Here is a 22,657-nt window from a genome sequence, read left to right as displayed (position 1 = left end):
ACACCATTGCAATATTTTGTTAGCTATTGCCCCTTTTATCAAGCACGATCTCAGATCCTGGTTTTTGTTGGTGCACAATATCAAAATATATTTTAATACAAAAAAAATTAAAACATTTTTATATATGAAGAGATTTGAAATGCATGCAATTATAGTTTTCTATTTTAGGTATTTTCATATAATTGTTTAGCACATTATTATTTTCTTTTCACACTTACCACAAAAGGCACCTGAGTTGACCTTGATCCTGGGAAAGGCTGTCTGTTGCCAAACAGAAATTGTTAAACAAAGAAATCCCTACAAATGAAATCCTCAAAGGTACATAGTGATACTGATGATAATATAATGTTTATACGGCTCAACTATAAAATACTACTGGCAGTTTTTTTTCAATCAATGCTTTTATGCACAATGTGGTTTCTATGTTAGATATTTTTGATCCTATATGATTAATATTTAACATTCTCATTTAGTATTTGGCAAGACTTTCCTGCCCTGGCTTGCTATTCTAGAAAAAAAAAAGTGCTTTGGGAATATGTTTCTTAGTTGGATCAATTATTATTTTTTTGCTTTTAATTTAAGTCGCTGTTATGTGAGGTATAAAGGAGCCAAATGAGGACATAATTACATTGTCAAAGTCAATAACAGCATAGAGTCCCTATGAATTCTAGCTGTGATCAGCACTGTTACACAGGAACTGCTGTAGAGCTCATCAGCCACGGAATCCATTTGGCTCCATTTAGGGACTGAGTACCGGAAGGTAGTTATTGTGCTAGATTAGTTTCCTGTATGTAGAAAATTGGCAGCAGAGGTAAAATAAAGAATAGATTTATTAGCTAGCAAGGTCAGCAAACACTTGTCGTGAAGCTTGACCTGGAATATTCTTACAACACAACCATTTTACTATTTCTTTGTGAAAAAGAAATATTATCCTAATTTATATTGCACCAACGTATTTTTAAGTGCTGCACAATGTCCAATATCAAGTACATGCAAACATTGTGTTGTAAATTCAAAGGACATAATACGTCTACTGTATATCTGTTTAATCATCCATTTAAGCCATGTCTATTTTAATCCCTTTGTTACCAAAGTTTTTTGGTACCGTAGAGTCCAGTGATTTTTTTGTCATTTTTTTAAATCTTATTTTTTTTTTGTTTCATGCTTTTTTTATGGTTTTCATTCCAATCGTGAACAATAATCAGAGTGGTACATTTGTAAAATAGATTATACATACATGGAAGGGTACCAAGTGAGTCCATATTTGGGAGGGTGACTGTGTCCCTGTGGTTGAACATTCTTGAGTAAGGATAAGCCCCCATCAGAGCATCCATACTTGCCATAAAGACTATAGCTATTTCTGGCCCCATTATATGTGTCTTCCATACATCAAGGAGGAATAGACACTGTCCCCAGTAATGATTGCCTATAGTACCACAATGTATATTGCAATGTCTTTCTCTTCGCCTGTTGCAAAGTGGGCTCTAGAGTTTGAATATATTTACTTCAGATTTTTAAAAACTTGTGGGTCAATTTTTTTTCGGCAAAGAACACACTATACTTCCCAAACGGGTAATGTAGTTTGCTCCTGAACAATGCTATACATGGTGCTTATGTGTCTGGCATGTAGAATTGTTTTACGAGCTGCTGATAAAAGCCTTTCGGCTATTTTACCTGTGGTGGCTAGATGAATACCAAACAGGCCTGATGGGTTGAATGTCAGGCCACACATCTTTTTTGTTTCCCCAAAGCCTTTAACTTCCCTCCAAAATCTCTGTATGACTGGGCTTCCACAGATCCACATTTCAGGGAACCTTCATCTGACCTCCTCCTGATTCTAGCTAGTTGTTTTGGAGACTGATATACGCAGTGGGCTATTTTTAGGGCCATTTCTACATATGAGATTCATTTTACGGACTTTACAGATGCTTTGACTATATCCTCACTTTCTAACTGTGAGATTTTCCTTTACCAGTAAGCGACGACTGGTAAGTCATCTGTGGTTTGGTTAGATCATCTTGCATACTTATTGATTGTGTGCCATTTTTATATTGTAAATCATAGTTACCCAAACATTATTCCAGTCTTGAGGGTGTCCATCTAAAACCCTTTATTTTGTAAGTATCATATTGGCCTGTCCAAAGAATCTTGCAATGGTGTCAAGTCTCCCCTCCCTCCAGGCCACCAATGGTGACATTGCCTCAGCTGATTGGAATACTGGATTGTATATCAAGGGTAAATGGATTGAATATTTCCAATGTTATTGATGCCTAAACCGTCTTTCAAGATATAATTGCAAAATACAGTAAGGGATTATCCCTCACTTGATCCCGTAATTGCATGTAGGTGTGTGTGTACAAGGTAGAGCTATCGTGGGAAACATTTATGCTTCTAAACCCTTGGAGCAAAATTAACATTTTGTGTGTTGTACATCAACATACTTCAGGATTATCAGCAGTGTTTGGAGGAAGAACAAGATCTTGGGAATCTCTAGGTGTGCCCTGCCCGTGAAGGCACGACATAAAGATTTCATAAAGTCTTCAGTCCCCTCAAAATGTTTTCAATAATTTGGGTGATATATAGTTTGGCGAAGGTAAAATATTTTTTTTGGTAGTTGAAGTAGTTTATGTACATGGGTGCCCAGTGTAAATCAAAGCATGGAAAGCTTGGAGGCCTCAGGGACTTGCCTAAGTAGAGGGCATACCTGGGAACTTCTGAGCTCCGGCTACCCGGAGCCTTCCATTGCGGGACACGGCCAGGACTGCCCACTGACGTCAGGCGGTGGTCCTGTGACATCAGTGGGAGTTCCCACTGACATCAGTGGGAGGTCCCCTGATGTAAGTGGGAGGTCCCCTGATGTCAGTGACCCCCATTTAAAAGGAAAATGGGCAGGGAGTGGGCGTATCAAGACCACGCTCCCGCAACCCGGAGGATTCAGATTTTGAACCGGAGAAGCAGTGCTTCACCTGGCAATCTCTGGATCAAACCCGGAGAGTTCCCTGGTAGAGGGCCTCAAATTTATTTAGGTTTATAGTGAAGGACAACAGGGTTTTGCGTATGGCTGGGAGAGATAGTGCCTGCTGCAAGATGTATAAAAGCACATTGTCTGCAAAAGCAGAGATTTATACCTCCCTCCTACTAATTTTAATGTGTGTAAGTGTGAGGGGGTTATCAAAGATCCCAACAGGGTCTGGATGCACCGTTCTGAGTATCTATGCCTCTCTCGAATCCTTCCAGAAAGTGTCAGCAGTGAAACCTAACGGAGATTCAAACATTAAGGGTGGACCAGTACCGTTTTATTTCCGAGATGTCAAAGAGGTCTTTAGATTCCAATCTCCCTGGCCTAAGGTCATCCTAACGCCGTTTTTTATGGACGTAATAATACATCCATGGCTAAACAAGTATGTAAACAAACTTACTGAATTGCACACATCCTTGCATAGAAAGCCATAACGTACGTCTTTCATTTACATTACATGTGTCACTAGAAAGTCACAATTCCAAACTTATCTGAATTTTTTGGCTCACACAACTTACTTTCATTTTATATTGTAACAGCAGGAAAGCCCTTGGCTAAAACAATACTTTTTCTTTCCAAAAGAATTGCAGAACGTAGAATGCATGAGATTGCACAAAATCCTAAAACACGTTTTGTGTGTGTCTATGGTTTAGGCAGTCGCAATTGAAACAGCAGGTTAACACAAGGTGATGAATTCATATTTTTCAGAAGTTGCGTTGCTTTATTTAAACATCACGCAATATAGGGACAAGACTAAACAACAGAACTTAATGGCTGTAAAGGAAGATTAGCTACGACTATATGTATATATATAGTATATATGTGTATAGTATATACACAGTTAGAAACACAGCACACTTAATGCCCTCATAACAATTACTTTCTTTATAAGATGCTGTAGTAAACTCTTTCAGCTCAAGCAGCACTTTCCATAGCAATGGAATCAAGTGGTGGAATCAAGACACCTCGCAGCCACTTTGAGCTAATAAACTAATTTCAATGTTTTCCCTCTGCAGAAGAGAGGCCGTTAATCTCCAGTTACTGATGAACTACCCTTCCAATCACCCTGAGACATTATTATGTCTATAGACACTAATGGCCATTAGTGTAATTCTTTAACATTTCAGATCCCAAACACACCTAAATACAAACTGTTATTAATGCAGTTTTGCTTTTTAAGGATTGCAGAAGAATGGGCCACTTCCTGATCCCAATTCATCTTTATACTAAAATGTCAATCGTGGAATTGTCCTCTTCAAATAATTGCAGAAGAATGATAACTGAATGTTAAGTCCAAACCTTAACATATATGGTTATATATAAAATAAAATGATTGGTGCTCAGAGAGAAAAACACACTAAAAGTCCAAGATTTACTTTAGGCATATTGAGAGGTAGCACCTAAGCATGTTACATGTTAGGCCTTACTTCTGTAGGTGCGTAACTTAACACACGAAACTCTTTGTGGGTTTTTCCATCTGGTGCATTGATGTTGATTTTGTACATATGAATAAATGTAAATATTTAGAAATACGTATCTTTAAGTCCCATTATACTGGCCTTGTATTCAAGATGCCATACCAGACCTTAAAATGTTTATCTGCTGTCAAATTATATGGTTCTGTGTTTAAATTAATCAATTATATTAATATATCTTTAAGTTTTTGGAAGCATGAATGCCACAAACAGAAAAGCTATGTTGCATTAATGGTAGTGGAGAGCGTTTTAAACAGAGGCGCAATCAGATATCTTGAGGTCCAAGAATCGTGCTCCTGTTGAGAGATATAGAAAACTTGAGAAAGCCAGGGTTTTTCAGAGTAACAGAATATCAGCTGGGTTTTATTCTCTTGATCACTTAAAATAACACCGCACACATTTGCTTTAGGTCTACAACTTCAATAATCCACAGTCAGATGGACTGTAACTTCCATCATCCTGCGACAACAGCTAAAGGGATAAACAATAGCTTATCGTATTGAATTTTAGCCTCATTTTGTGTGCCCTCTGAACCGCAGTCTTTATGTTGCTTAATAATTAATTGTGTTTTTTTGTTTTTTTTAACATGAGCACAAATGCATGTTTATATGCTAGCGTTCAAATATCAGGCTAAAGAAAATTATTTGAACATTCGGAAAGCTGGACCATCATTTATTCACCAGCTCCACACAATATCTCCCTGTCAAAAAGGTAAATAGTTTCAGCGAAATACAAACTGAAATCAATATGAAGTAAAGCTGTTAGACGTAGCTCCCATGTCAGACATAAGCAAGGCACATCTTTAGCAGATTTGCCATAAGGATCTGTGTGTTCTGCTTATTACTGTTTCATTCAAATTGATCACTTTGGCAGGCAGTCTCCTTTCTCCTAGTAAAACCTTCTATATATCAACTAAAGCAGAATAAACCCTGCCGTAAATTTAACAAAACATTCTATTTCAGTAAGAAAAAGCCTTTGATATATTACACAGTGGCTCAGTATCAAATAGCAATCACACTTTTAGTACAAAATACCTGGTCTCTCTTTTTTAATAGTTTTGTTACACTCCATGAAATTTATGAGGATTTGGCTGTTTTTGCGACTCAAAAAGTGTGAAATCTCTCTATTTTCCCCGGGTCGCCAATGTAATGCACAGATTGGACATGCACACCATCTGGTGCTGCTCCTGGGACTCTTATAAATAAGTTTTTGGCTATGAGTGATGAGATTGTTTGAAGCAATAAACTCCTGCTTCACCAGAACTGTACATTGTAGGTGCAGGCCGATATACGAAAGCAGGTACGGACTGACTGACGGGGCCCTTACTTGTGCGGCAGATCGAGTGCTACAATATGCCTCCACCGGCTGTATATACCTGGCTGTACGCTATGTGAGCAAAAAAAACGTAATATGTGGCCATGCATGTTCACCGGCCAGCCTTAAAGTGCCAGAGCCGTCTACGAAACTACTGTTTTCTGCCATTTTTAAAATATAGGCAATTGTTTTGACCCACCTCTATTGCCCATCGTATCAATTTACATTGCCAATTTATTTTTTGTCGATACTCCTAGAAACTTTGCTCTCTCTAATCTTCAGGCAATTACTCCCATGCCTAATTGCCACCCTCTCTCATCGTATTAGTCTAAAATGCTTTGTGATTTGACTGTAGATTATCTTCCCTAAAGCTGTACCAAGCCTCAGATTGCTTGCATCGTACATTGCTTGTGCTGTATTTTGCTTGCAACTGAACTTGCTTTTACAATGGCTGTACGCGTGGTCCCCTGGGATGCAGTTTCCCAGATCAGTTGCTTACTACTATGTTGTGATGATGTGTATGTACTGAGCCAGGAGGGACAAGAATAGTTGTTTTGCTTCTGAACAGGAGACTGCACTTCCCTGAATCAGATGATGAAACATGATGAAATTTGTAAATACAAATGTTATCATAACAGAGACGCAAAAGAGAACTAAGATTATGAACAAAATGTCCTCATACCGCTTATTTATGGTTGTCTCTAGGGGTGTACATATTATTTTAAATATTTGGTAAATAGGACAAACATTATTCTCGCGGGCTTGGGAAAATAGAACCCGTGCAATTTTTTCCTTTGTATTGCATAACCTCCAACTAGTAACAAAATGATATAATTTACATCATAATGGACACATTTTTAACACAAAGTAAATCTTTCTGCACTTTCATTTAAAAACTGACTCTCGAAAATTAATTAAAACTTGGTGTACCCTATAATCTATGAAAGAAATTTGACATGTTGCTTGACATCTGGTGTTTCAAACCAGCTGTTCATATATAAACGCCAATCCAGACGCATGAAGTACCAGTCTAGCACTTATTATATTTCCAACCAAGCCTGCAGTCTGCTTAATTGTTAATTTCACCTTTTCGCCCGTTACATGAAGCACAAAATGTCTTAAGCTCCCTTATCATCTAACAAAGAAAACCTAAAACACTATTTGTGACTTTAAATTAAAAGTTTGCCCCCTAGTGTTTTGTGGTTTTTCTTTGTAAATTGTTATTGATTTTTGGGCTCCAAGCAGTTCTGACTTCTGCAATAACAATAGTTATTTCCGAGGACAAGCCAATCCACCTCTCCTATCTACACTGGAAAGCTGTGTTTTTTTCCATTATACATCCTAAATATGTTGTATTCCTATTTTAGTCACATTTTAAAAATCTCGGTAATCATCAACCATTTAATGGTGTAAAATAGGATAATGTACATGTGTAAAGATGGTGTGACACCAGCTATTCCGTCTTTTCCAGATGACTGACTTTAAGTTAAGGTTTAATGCTTATTTGAATAGTAAATAAACAAAAAATATATATTTTTTTATTATTTTAAACAAAATATGTAGCAAAATTGTTATGCTACATATTAATAGGGAATGGTAGGATTACAGCGGAAAGTGATGATATCAATAAAAAACAGCGTCAAGCCTAATTGCAACAATAGGCGCAAGCTACTGTATAGCTTGGTGACATTTTATTAAGGTCATAACATCATCAAGGAGGCAAAAATGTTATTGAGACCCCATGGTGTAACATAGGATTGTATGGGATTGCCCTATCCAAATTGTGAACTCTACCCTATAGAGATCCCTGAATAAATCAAGATCGTGTAGTACTTGCCTGTGTGACTGTTTTGGAAATAAATGACACTTTTCGTAATGCGTAGTAGGCTACATTGGGTGCACACACCAACATTTTTGCATATGCGTCACTAATGCTACACCCATACCTTAGATACAAAAGTCAAAAAATGTCTACAGCATTTGGCCTGCTTCGTATTTGGTGTTCATTTGAAAGAATTCTACTTAATTGCCACCAGTTCTGGCCTCTGGAAACAGGAGTAAACCAAACCAGACAAGTAAAGAGAGACAAGGAAAAGTCACGATAGCGTCTTCTAAACAGAAACTAATAGTAGGTGCCTTGACCTTGGATTTAAAGGCAAACTGTACTTATTGCACGGAAAGTGTTATGAAACATTAGTCATTATTCCCACCCTACCAATCATGAGCAAAAGGGTATGTACTTCTACAGACACTCAGAATGTAAAACATTAGGCTCCTACACATATTACATTTACAGATTTACTAAGAATTTCATTCTAAAAATAGTCAGTTCAGGTGCCTACAACTTGTTTGATCACAATATATAGGAATAATGAAGACACGTTTGACACTGATTTTTTTTCCAAGTCACACTTATACCCTTCACGGGCTGCTAATCAGTGCATTTAAAGGGGTACCGTACAGTATTTAGGGTATATATAACTAATTGCAGAGATTGCACTGGGCATGTGTGAAATGCATATATGAACTAGAAAACTGGCTGATATGGCAACCTTAATCGGGACCAATGTTAAACATCCATTGTGCAAGGATGGTGACTATTGCTGAACATTTAAAAGAGTGAAACTCAGCCATTATTGATACAATATAAATGAGCGCTTTATTTTCCAGTTTATGGAGACACGTAATGTCTCTTTACACAATGTGACTTTAACAATATCCATGTGCACTTTTTATCGTTATTATTTCAAAAACACACATGGTGACACCTGGCTCCAGCAGCACGCTTAATTGTTTGTTGAGGCCGGATTACCAGTGGCAGTCAGGTGGAAGTCAATGGGACATTGTGTGCAGCCCTGTTCTGAGCTGAAACCCCTTAGTGCACAAATTCCGCCGAGCAGCAGAAGGGGAAAAAGAACAACAGTGTTACCACTAATGAGAGCTGAGTAAACAAATACAGACAAAGGCAGGTGAAATGAGGTTGCATGCAGGGTCAGCTGGGAATAATTATCTCCACTAGCACACTAGCTGTTTGAACTCTACATCAGAAACTGTCTGGGCACACAGCGTGACACAAACAGCTAAATATCTGCATTTCATATCATGGTTTACATTTTAGATTCTGTTCTATAATGGAGTTAAAAGTCCACTATTTCATGTTTCATTATATTTATTTTGCTCGCTTAGTAGGAAACGCAAACCTACATGTGAATGATTACTGAAATAATGATTTTCATGATATGTGAACCGTTAAGGCTATATAGTACTTGCTAGAAATTGATTGGTTTTCCCAAAAAACCTGCAAGATACAGTAGAATGTTTTGAGGATCTACAGATAATGGAGGTTGTGTAGGCGGACCTCGTACACTACCATTAGTGGCAAAACAGACCTATGAGTCTCAAAATGGCGGCTCTGCGGATGGCTTTGACAATCCCATGAGGCTAGAAAAATAAGCACCTAACACAACTAATTATTAAACAAGCACCAATGGAAACCCCGTTGCAAACAGGTTAAAAGAGAAAGATTTCTAGGTGGCTGCTCACACAATTAAAGACCCATGATGAAAAAAGAAAAAGTCACATGATTTAGGTATGTGCAATACATTTTTGCAAAGTTTGTGTAACCTGGCTACTTTTATCTCCATGGTACTAAGTGGAATGTTGCTCTTGGTTTTGGGTAGGTTGGTGCCATAAAACTAAGATGTAATGGAAAAATATTACAGACGTATGAAGTATTCACACATACTAAAGATTCTGAAACATCCAAGCAAGAACAAACATTATTCAGGGTGCTAGCAACATAAACATTGTGTCCAAACATAGAAACATGGAATTTGACTGCAGATAATAACCATTTGCCCCATCTAGTCTGCCCATTTTCCCTGAGACTCGAACCATGACCAGTTATCGGTGTGATCTTAGATTCGGGTCTTATGGGAAATGTCTATCCCATGCATGTTTAAATTCCTTCACTGTATTAAATGCAAAGTAAACAATATTATTGCATGCATTCTACATTATATATATATATATATATATATATATATATATATATATATATATATATATATATACAAAAATGTCAACAAGCACATGGAATCAAAGCAATACAGGGAAGGCAAAGAGAGTACAATGCCAAATGACAAATATAAGACCAACAAAATTTTTAACAGTATTTGTATTCTTCGTAACTACTATGTATAGATGTGTGTGTTTTTTTGTTTTACAATATCACCCAAACTCTTGAGAGATTAGGGATTTCAACTGACCCACCACTTGCACTTGGAACACATGACATAAGTAGTCCAGCACCAGTAAGACTCTAGTTTATTCCAGTATGTTTAGCATCATATTTCACTAGTCACAATGGATTAAAGGACAAACTAAAGAAAAAAAAAACTGGTAGGCCATTGGAAATTGGTAGATTTTAATGTTAAATTTAATTTGTTTTCTGGTTGGCTAAAGGACAACCACAGATTTGCTGATTTATAGCTTCTTTTTAAACCCATTCGATAAAATTTACTGATAAATATTGAGTGGATTCCCAGCATTATTTTAAATGGGGGTTCAGCCTTTCTAAAGCTATGCACTCTGTATTCTGTAAGCACCATAGGCGCTGTTATTGCTCACAGTAGCAAAATGCCACCTTCATGACTAGCATTTGTTACAAAGCAAACAATGTTACTTACGAGGGTTAAAATTTAACACAACCAAACATTGTGCCCGCTGTAAAAATGCATTGCGTTTTACAGTTCTTGTCTGTATGCATCAGTGGAAATTAAGTACAGAAAAGGAAACATGTATGCAAAAACAACATTTTAAAAAAAATGGCTAAAAAGGTGTCTCTTATCAATACTAAAAGTTGAATATCTGAGCCTAATGTGAAATAAACTTTTGAAGTTGGAAAAACATTTTTTGTGAAAGAACATTTTGTAACACTTACAGATTTGATTTTCTTTCCAATTTAGTATAGTTTTTTTTAAATCTATTTTTCAATAGTAATGATTATGTTTTATGTATTTCTATGGTTTTAAAAGAAGGCACTACCCTGAATAAAATAATGTAAAATAAGTTCATAAGTTCATAAGTCATCCATTCTGGACCGGAATCTAGCAATATATTGGATTGCATAACTTCTGACTAAAAGTAAGCCATCTGGCCATAATTAATGATGGATAATTGATGAATTCATTGATCAGCGTCTATCCATTTTCTTAACCTTTCACCTCTTAAGATAGCCATCTGCTGTTGACCACTAGAGCACCAGAGTGCCTTATACATTTATATTTCTGCTTTGGACCAGCTATGGGATCCAAAATGTTTGATCTCTTTGTGGACATTTTTTTTGTTTGTGATACATGGTCTCTTATCACCCTTGTCAATGACCCTCCTTTTATTTTTATTCTTCTTCTTCTTCTTATTATTATTATTATTATTATTATTATTCATAATTAATTCATAAAGCCCCAAAATACTCCACAGCACTGTACAATAGGTAAACAACACTTCACAAGTAGTGCATAACATATTAATTTTCACTTACAGAAATAAAATATAAGGAGGGCCATGCTCAAATAAAATAACATTCTAAAGTACACACATTTTATACTTTTTTTTTTCTAAAATATGCCATACTGCATGTCTATCTATAATGTTCCTTCAAAGTTTTGTCCATAACAGCTGTTCCTCTCATGCCATATTACCAGGACTGCATGTATTATACCATGGTTACGGATACTCCTTGCTAATTTTTTGTGTACCTACTAAATACAGAGATCATAAATATATACAATACCCCCACTAATATTGGTACCCTTGGTAAATATGTGCAAATAATGCTGTGAAAAATGATTCTGCTCTCAATGAAACAATTGCAAAAACAAGACAGGTTTATAAAATCATATATGTGTGGCACAATTATTGGCACCCGTAGGAATTCATATGAGAAACACATAGTTGAAGTATATTCCCAGGGATAATTTACATTTTTAGTACCTGGGTAGGTAGGGACAGGACATTCTTCAACCATGACTTGCTGTTTCATAGGGGTATACATATTAGGTAACACATAGGCCAAATTCCATTAGTCATTCATCACAATGGGTAAGTCCAAGGAATAAAGTTGTGATGTGCGGCAAAAGGTTGTTGAGCTTCACAAAATGGGAAGTGTATATAATGCAAAAGCATTAAAATGTCCATTTCTACCATCAGGGCAATAATTAAGAAGTTTCAATCAACTGGAAACGTTATGAGTCAACCAGGAAGATTGTGTCTATATTGTCTTAACACACTCTGAACAGGATGGTTTAAGTGGTCCAAAAATCTTCAAGGATCACAGCTTAAGAATTGCAGAAGTCAGTTGTGTCTTGGAGTCAAGAAGTCTCCATAACTACAATCCAACGAAACCTACATCACCACAAGTTGTTTGAAAGGGTTTCAAGAAAAAAGCCTCTTCTCTCTTATTCGACAACAAACGCTACCCTGTTCAGTTGGCCAGACACTACTGGAACTTCAAATAGGATCTGGTTCTATGGTCAGATGAAACCAAAACATAGCTTTTTGGCAATAAACACTAGAGGTGGGTCTGTCGCACACAGAGAAGTAGCCATATGTAAAAGTACCTAATGTCCACGGTTAAATATGGTAGTGGGCCTTTAATGTTTTTCTGCCGGAGCACCTGGACACTTTGTTAGGATACATAGCATCGTAGGCTCTATCAAATATCAACTGATATTTAATGAACACCTGACTGCCTCCGCCAGTAAGCTAAAAATGGGCCATGATCTCCCAGCAGGGCAATGATCCAAAACATTAATCAAAATCAACCCAAATTGGTTTACTGACCACAAAATCAAGGTCCTACCCATAGCTATCCAAGTCCCCTGCCTTGTACCCTATAGAAAACCTGTGGGATGAACTAAATAGTCCACCACAGATGACCTCGGAATTTGAAGGATCTGGAAAGTTTTTTTTATGGAGGAATGATCTCAGATCCCATGCCATGTATTCTCCAACCTCACGAGCTGTTATCTTGGCAATTGTTTGATATTCATGAGAGCAGAGTATGTATGTGTATTATTTCCGTATCTTCTTGTTGTTCATCTTCTCTCTTTCATCTTCTTTCACTTATTTTTTCTCTTCTATCTTTGTCTGCATCTCCGTGGACGTAACCTGGTGCAAACTTTCGGTGACTCCCTCTCGCCTTATCCTCCAATTAGGGGGGAGTACATCACTGATAGGGCAGCCACTTTGGTGAATGTTCACCTTAGTGCAAAATGGCGGTGCTTTCGGTAACGTTCTCTTACTCAATTTGAGGATCGATCATAACCTGGAGTGAACATGCTGAGGTGAATCGTGGCGCTTTGTTGACGTCCTCTGCCCTGATTGGAGGATCAACGGTTACACCAAATATTGATTTGTTTTAGATTTCTCTTTTGTGCACTCACTTTGCATTTTGTTAAATGATAAAAATAAACTATTAATGTCTATTTTTGAAAGCATTCATACTTTACAAGATGTTTTCACACATGCCTACACATGCAATATGTAAAATTTATATGTGTCCTGAAAAACATGGCTGATGTGGTCACCCTAGTAGGCACCCCTACCAATGTTTCTTCCTATTCTAGCTTTGGGAGGCACAGTAATCAGCTGAGATTGCTGGAGCCTCAAGGGCAAAATCAGAAGTATGTGACATTTACCAGCGCATGATGTCAGAACATATCTCACAGTCCTCCCCCCAAGCATAGGACACAGGATCACAGGGGGTGCAAAGCATTCAGCATGCTGCAAAATTATCGCTTATATTTAAGCATACAGGGCCAGTGGCATGATTTTTCAATTTTAATTTGAAGCTATTTGATTTCCTAGATTGGCTTTCTGGGAAAAAAAGGAGAAATGCAATTTAACTTTTAATAAAATCCACAATGGAAGCCAATTAGTTTAACTCATCTGCCTCTAGCTTTGATCTCTAGCAGTGATATGGTAGGTACATGTGTGGCTAGTGCAACAATATATAGAAATATATGAGACCAATGAAAAGACAAAACATATTTTTTAAAGACACACAAATAATTCATTAAGGAGCATCTGCTAGAATCAGCAGGCTCCGTCACTCTTCTTTGTGTTGCGTAAACGGCTTTATTGTAAAGCTGAGGACACTGAGCAAAGTCAAACAATAACCACAGAAAGTGCAGCAAAGATTAAAGGACCCACTGATCTCAATATAAAGGCACGCTTCCTTGGTTACTTTGCCCTCAAGCACTATTTTTTTTGTCCTTTGCCCTTTATTGTCTTAAGGAGTCAGACTGATTTAGCCTGTGGGTCCTAAAGGATGCAAAATGTTTACACGTTTGTTTTTTTTCAAATGATTTTCCTTATTTTACTCTCAGTCCAAATAATAGTGTTTAGTTAATATTTTGATACTTGTGTGGCATTGATGACCGTCTTTTCAAATATTGGTTATCACGAAAGTAAAAGATATGTTAAAATGTTTAAATATGTTCATATTTAATTATATATATATATTATATTTATATTAATATATTATGAATTAATTTCAACCAACCTGCCATTAGGATGACCACATTTGAAAACTGTCACTCTGAGAGGTCTCATTGGATGTGGCTTCAGTAGGCAAATGTCAATCAAGCCCTGACAAATTGTTTATATATAGTACACGTACTAATGGCAAAGTGCCCTTTTATGTGTATTTTCCATGTTTTTTATTGTGTTTGTATTCTGTGGCTTTATATTAGCAAAGTAATGTTCTAAATAACCTTGAAAACATCATCAGATATCTGTGATCTTCCAGGCTCTGGCTACCCATAGCCTTTGCTCTTCGGGCAGAAATATTGACATATGTGGGTGGGCTAACCAAATGGTTGGGAATGGCCCAAAACGCCTTAAATTTATATAGGTATGGAAGAGAAAACTGCTGTGGATTGATGAGGCTAAACGCCACTCCCGTGACTGGGAGCTTAAGTGAAAATGTATTCCACACACCTTCAGTTAAACTCTCAGGGTCCATTGAAAGTGTTAAACGGGTGCTTGAAGCTTTTAACAACACTCCACCTTTACGGTGACGTCACAGATAAAGGCAGCTAAAGAGATATAAGCTAAAGAGATCCACTGTAGCGGATCAGCTTACAGAGTCCTGGTAGTATTGAGCGCATAAGTTGTAGATGCACTTACTTCACAACTTGACTTTGTGTTCATAGAAAACTCCTTTTAAATCCTGTGCTAGCCATAAAAATGCTACATTTCTAATAAAGAAATAGATATGATGTTTGTACCTGTGACAGGGGGAAAGCTTGATCCTCTGGCCTAAAGGTTGAGGCAGCTTGAAACCTGCCTCTGAGCCCCCTGAGAACTCCAGCTTCCACTGTCCATGCTCCATTGCCATCATATGCCAGTGGGGTATGCTAGACACCTTCATGTGGATGCAGCTACTAAAACTACGGTCGCACTTGGACGCTTCTGCTGCACCATTTTCTTTTCTTACTTGCCCTAGCTTTTAGCTGGAAAACGGAATGAATACCTCCCCTTGAATAGCTCAGTGGTTCGCCTCTTTGGATAAAGGCCAAGAAGATCCACCTCAGGCCTTTGACCAGGGAGGTAAAGAAGGGGGGTAAGAAGAGGTTGCATAATCAGGTAGTGCAACCTCAGAAGATGGAGATTTGGGATCAAGTAATCTATTGTGGCTCCTCCTGGGAACCTGTTTAACCCCATATTTTATTTATAAAGAGCCAGCAGCTGTTTGAGAGGCCCCTCTCTGCATGAATACCCTCCAGTTTTGAATCCAAATGGTTGTGCATTTTAAACATGTCTTTTGCACTTATGTGAAATTGATAACTTTGTAGTATACTATAGGTATGTATTGTTATATTGTGGAGCAGTTCTACACAATAGTAGTCTAGCGATATGATAACGGGCACTTTTTGTCTGTTAATTATTCCTAATAATACTAATTAGTGTTTAGTGTACTTATTCCCCGCAAGCCAGGGAGCTGGGGGTGAGGTTCGGCTGAATTCCTCCATGCCAGGGGATAAACATGTTAACTTAAGGGACACTCAGCTATCATTAAAGTGTATATAATGGCTGATGTGTCTTTTTAGCTTTCTGTTGTGTAGAGGTTTCTTGTGGATCTGTAGTCTTGATGATCTGGAATGTCTATGTAAAAATCTATCCATTTAAGCAGTGCTCATACTCTGCACATCTCATCACATCTCTTAGACATTGGCTTCAATGTAGCTTTTTAGCAGTCCCAGTCTAGAATCTATAACTGCATTTTTGGATTTAGTTTAGTCTCAAGCCACACGTTTACTACCACCTTAAAACCAACTATTATTCAATAATTTAGGAGAGGAACATATCATGAATTTCCGTCGTAGGGCATTCAACAGATGTCCCTGAGCATCCTCATGTCCTACATTTTAAAGGGGTAGACTGGACCACTATATTGTCATAAGGAACTAAGAGGAGGTTGGTTTAAAGAAGTGTCAGGTATCAGTATGAGTAATAGTTAGCACACTCATCTAAAAGTATAGTTGGAGAACTTTACAAGTTCCAATGCTCAATAATATTAAGCATTTAATAAATGCACTAACATGCCAATACTTGAAGACAACATGCCAATACTTGAAGACAAGTCAGTTTTGATGTTTATGAAATTTAAAATATACATAGTAGGAGGGCACAGACATCTATAAGTGTTTTTCCAAGATGGGGCATAGTCAAGGTCAAAGTGATATCTCTCCATTTTTATTTTCTGTGCATATTCTGAATACCTTTATATCAGGTATTTGTTTGAGAGGAAAAACAAAAAAGCTCTTCAGTGTGAATCATTAAGGTGCAACAGACTAGGTTTTGCAGGCATAAGATAGTTAATTACCCCCACATGCAGAGAAGTCTCTCTGTTTTTATAGCTTGTGGAATGTATTATATCTCAATTTTGACTCTCAGGGGGATAACGAGTAATTAACAATTAAATATGATTTCTGGAAAAAGGTTAATTATGGTTCTAGAATTTCAACACACCTCCCCTTCTGACTCCACGTGACTCAGGTGATCTTTGCACATTATAATGTAATCTCCTTTACACAATGCCTTTGCATGTCACTTAGCTCTATACGCTGCATTATGGGGGCTAGGTTGTCTCTTATTTGCAAAGGTTAATGACTATTAGCTCTGGAGGGCATAGTGGGGTTGTAATTCCATTGCAAAGAGTGAATTAGTTTAGATTATTACGTGACATCTCTTTATTTCAGGATAATGGCATAAACCCATGAAAAACTCACCTGAGATCTTCTGTGCACCATACAACGTAGAATTTTATTGGTCACGAGTTACATGTAGGATCCATTTTTGGTTTCTCCCATACATTGTACAATATGACACTATACAGAGTAATAAAATGTAGTTTATAGTATGTGATATAAAATCTCCTTCTCTTTACACATTACACTATGAGCTGTGACACATGATCAGACCAACTTATCATAAGGTAAAAATACCTTAGATTATGTTTAATAATTGCAGAGCTGGTTAAACATCTGAACCAATTATTATCACCAAGATTCTTATTTTCCTTTGTCAACATATTACTTTTGCATCTATTTCTCAGAAGTAGAAATCATGTCAAAATACCATAACCAAATGAATATTGAATGAGCACCGAAGGTTAAGAAGAACCTTTTCATGTATGCTAATAGATCATGTATATTTTATGTCTGTTTGATTCAAAGCCTGTGTATAATGTACTCCCCTATTTCTTTTGAAGTTGCTTTTTAATTGAGAAGTAAGGAGGTAGAAAAGGAAAATAATGTTAACAATAACAACAAAACCATGTGTAATGTTTCATACCACCTTTTGAGGAGCCTTTGTTGTAGAGGAAAATCACTGATAATTCAAACTTTGTTTTTACAATAGATGTGACTTGCATATTCACTATGTTACAGTCACAAAGGGAAGGTTTCTTCACAATTTTATATTGTAAAGGCCATGCTTAATAGCTTATGTGCACAGCATATACACTCACTTGCCACTTTATTAGATACACCTTGCTAGTGCGGGGTTGGACTCACTTTTGCCTTCAGAACCGCCTTCATTCTTCATGGCATACTTTCTACAAGGTACTGGAAACATTCCTCAGAAATCTTGGTCCATATGGACATGATGGCATCACGCAGTTGCCCATTCCACCACATCCCAAAGGTGCTCTATTGGATTGAGATCTGGTGATTGTGGAGGCCATTGGAGTACAGTGAACTCGTTGTCATGTTCAAGAAACCAGTTTGAGATGATGTGAGCTTTGTGGTATGGTGCATTATCCTGCTGCAAGTAGCCATCAGATCGGTACACTGTGGCCATAAAGGGATGGACATGGTCAGCAACAATACTCAGGTAGGCTGTCGCATAAATGATGATCAATTGGTACTAAGAGGTCCAAAGTGTACCAAGAAAATGTCCCCGACAACATTACACCACCAGCCTGAACTGTTGATACAAGGCAGGATGGATCCATGCTTTCATGTTGTTTACGTTTTTAAGGAATTTTCATCCACACAACTGCCGCTCGCTGGATATTTTCTCTTTTTCGGACCATTCTCTGTAAACCCTAGAGATGGTTGTGCGTGAAAATTCCAGTAGATCAGCAGCCCCAATGAGTTTATATAATAATACATTAATAATTTTGACTTTCATGGTGTGCCTGTTTGGGGGAAGATTTAATAAGATGCACAGATAACGTAATGATTTATAGGATGCAATTGTACAAGTGGGCCTACATCACTTAAAGAAATATTTACTGGTTTGCAATAACTAGATGTGCGCTGCTCTTGAGACTGACCAACACGTCTAGTACAATGTAAAATGTATTTATCTCTGAAGAGAATCATTCATTTGTGTACCTGCAGTAGTTTAAGACTTTAAATGCTTAAGGTATCTGGACAGATTGGTTTGTCATTTGTCTGTTAGATAAGCTAAAGTCAAACAGTCAAAGCCCATTGTGCCTTGGAGGTAATCATGTTACGTTATCCTGTTCACTGTCTATCACGAAGCATGGTTTGGACTTGATGTGAACAAAAGAGGAGGGTAACATTTTAACACAGTATTACTTTTGTTGTCTTGGAACCTGGTATACATTATTTTTAACCTGTATTTTTGTTCTATACAATTGAATCAGTTAAAGCTGTACCGTAGAGCCCACACCAAAGGCTGTATTTTAAAATATGGTACTTTGTAAGTACTTGGGAAAACTGATATATTTATGCTTTATATCAGTGGTGTAAGGGTCTTGTTACTCTTATACATACTTGCATAAACTTAACTATGATCATATTGATAGTCTCAAAAAATTTTGATTTTGTTTTGATTTGCTAAGAAAAACCATAAACCTCGTGTTTAGCTCCAATGAGCAAATTACACACACTATTTTGAAAGAATAGAACAGGGATTTGACCAGAAGAACATTGCCCTTTCCTATGTTGATTTTATCAAAAAAGTGTTGAATCGTCCTATTCAAACAGGGTTTGTGACTTTGTTCTGTGACATCTCCTGAGTGTTTAAACAAAGACGTTCTTCAAACGAGGCTCCTAAATCTGAATGTTCCATGTTGTTTGGAAGGTGATTTTTAGTCATAAATTGGCTTCTTCTTATTAACACAATTGTAAAGTTTTAATGTGTATCTGTCGACTCTGTGATCATTGTGAAGAAAAAAGAATCGCATTGCAATACTGCATACTGGTAGGGCCACATCATACAATGTCCTTGGTCCATCAGATGCAGAATATGTGACACATCTATATGTAAGCTCCTTTGAGCAGGGCCCTCCTCACCTGTTGTTTCTGTACGTCATATTGTTATGTTACATACTACTTGTTATGTCCTGTCTAACCGTTGTACAGTGCTGCGGAATTGATGGCACTATATAAAACATTAAATAATAATAATACGTAAAATATACCAGTCAAGGGGGCTAACATAACTAAGACAATACCACTGATGTAATAGTGTAAGGTTGAGACACTATTGTACCATGTGTACACATTTTGTAACATCTGAAAGACTTCAAGCAGAGGATTATCCAGGATAGGCCGCTGCACATAACCAGGAATCAGAAGAAGGGAGCATGTAGTCTTGGAGAACATTATTAGAAGACCAGCCTTGGGCAGCAGAACAACATTGCCTCTGGATATCGTCGTGATATGAATACATATATATTATTAACATTGAAGTTCTGATTGTCCCCATGTAGAATACGCCATGCAGCATGATTTTTCTCCATGTTGAGCATGTTACTGGAGCAGTCAATAGAGCTTCAATGAGATTCTTCACGGCCTGATAGTGGGACAGGAGAGTTTGCAGGTGTGGTTTCAACTCCCTAGATTTACTAAGCATTATAAAAAGGACCATCCCTTGCTTATTGCTCTACAAGGGCTGAGTTTGAATAAACCCTAAAGTGAGACCATGACAGCCTTATCCCTTGAGAGGGGTTGAGCTTACCATTGAGAGAGTATTTGATAGCATAAAAAATGCCATTTTGTATCTTAAATCATGATTTAATAAATTCAGCCCCATAGGATAAACATTAATTTATCTGTCGTCAAAACGTTTATTTGCTGTAACCCATTAGAAAAAGAATCCCTTGTGCAACTTTTACTTTTCTTGGATCTGGGCATGTAGTAGAAATGGCACATTTAATTCACTTCATTAATTACTTAAATTAAACGAACTGATGTGAACCTACACACAGGATCATCACAGCTGTTGTTTATACTTTAAAAAAAAACCTCTGATGTGATTACCTATGTGGCATAGTGTTAAATGCCGGCAGATGCGTGATTATAGCACATGGAACATTATCCCAAAATAATCAGAATCTTAATCACCGTAACCAAAAATCTTTAATTAAATTATGTTCTCCAAGATTTAGACAGAAAGCAGGCTTGATACACCATTTCCTATCATAAATAATTTATTGCATATGGCTATTGAGACAGCATCCAAGATCAATAAAGACTAAATACAATGCACTATTCTAGTTCAATTCGTGTTCCGTCTCCAGCAGCATCACATTGACCGTGTTATATATACACACCTCATGTACATAGGAAGACACTGCAAGATAAGTTAAGTCTCTTGTCATAACCACATTAGCAATAAATATATTTAACATTTTGATATTTTAAAACAATATGTACCCAGTAAAGAAAAGAAAACACTGTTTCATGACTGTTAAGATTACAATAGCAAAATATCTTAAATTTTGGGGGATCTCAGGGAAACATGTACAAAGCTTAAATATACATTGTGATGCTTCTGCAAAAAAACCTGTACATTTTGGTTGTATTTTGTAAACTAAATTTCAGATGTAAATATTGCATATGCCTGATGTGAAAATGTACAGCATGGATCTATATTTTAGTGTTTTGATTTGAATAGAATTCTATTAATAACATGACTATGGAATAATGTTACAGGAATTTGATTTTGTCAGATATATAGGTTCATATTTTCAGTATAAATTATTGTAGTCAGCAGGTAACAAGGTTCAGTGCCGTCATAGTTCTTACATAGCAAATATTCATTATACTTCATTTGGAGATTAAGCCAAAAATATATTTCAAAGTTCTGAAGTTCTTTACATCATATTTTATATATATTACTACAATATGCATGTTTTTCTAACAAGACCAAACTTTCAGTGGCCTATATGAAGCAAATAGTTCCCTTGCACACAAATATTCAACTACAAAAAGATAAATAGAAAAGAAAAAAAAAAAAGAAATATGAATTTACATTCATTTTTGTCTGATAATACAATCCATATTCATAAGACTTTCATTAGTGTAAGCAGGAAGACATGGTGTTGTTATTAGATATACGCATTTGTAAAATTCATAGGTCAAACCTATTCATAGGACGAAACTATTTTTGTTTATTCTTTCCTCTCTGGCCTTTGTATAAAAGTGCTCTCTGTATAGCCACAAGGACATTGTAAAGTTATAGGAAAACCATGGAAGTCTAAAGTGTGTATTAATTATCCTGCTCTAATCAGAGGCGAAGCATCTGAACATTTTTAAGCAGGATGTTCTCCCATTATGAGACCCAGGTATGGGTGTTTTATTTTATTATTATTATTTACAAAAACAGAACGATAAATAAAATTATGGTGTCTACTGCATTTGTTTGTTTGTTTTTTAACAAACTTATGATTCAAATCTCACCTTTACTTTGTTTCAAATACTGCATAACCAAAAGTCCATATAGCACAACAAGTGTATAATCTTATTATTTTTACCATTTAAAAATAATGCATCTCAAACAGGAATGTAGCATATGTTGTGACATTACAGCTACTGCCGTGGTCTACTGCGATCTTTTAAATATGACATGTTTGTTCAGCCAGGAAGAACCACGCCAATGGCCAGCCAGTTCAGTTCATAACTGTAATGGCACATTAAAATAAAACTGGGAACTCTATTATGCAGCGCACACATGGAGATTTTTTGGTTACGTGTTATGCGGCTAATTTTGTGGGGTTTTTTTATTATTATTATTATTTTTTTTTTTTAAATAGGTACCTTTAAAAAAAATAAAAAACATTTAAAGTACATTAAATTATCTGTGTCTACAAATACAAAATATTTTCTTGATAAAAGTGTACATATATTTTGAGTTATGTCGGTGATGCACATCACATTTAGTCTGCAATATGCATGTGTGTTTTATAAAGCTGCTAGTTACATTTTTGAGGCTCTTGCAGCACTTGGTTTAGCTGTGCAGTGCATGCAGCTTTCAAGAGAAAAAAAAAAGTTGCAATTGTTTTTTTTTTTCCTTTTTTGGTCCA

This window comes from Spea bombifrons, chromosome 2, assembly GCF_027358695.1.
Source record: "Spea bombifrons isolate aSpeBom1 chromosome 2, aSpeBom1.2.pri, whole genome shotgun sequence".
Lineage (NCBI taxonomy): Eukaryota > Metazoa > Chordata > Amphibia > Anura > Pelobatidae > Spea > Spea bombifrons.
The sequence above is the reverse complement of the archived record's forward strand: the minus strand, read 5'-3'. Positions refer to the sequence as shown.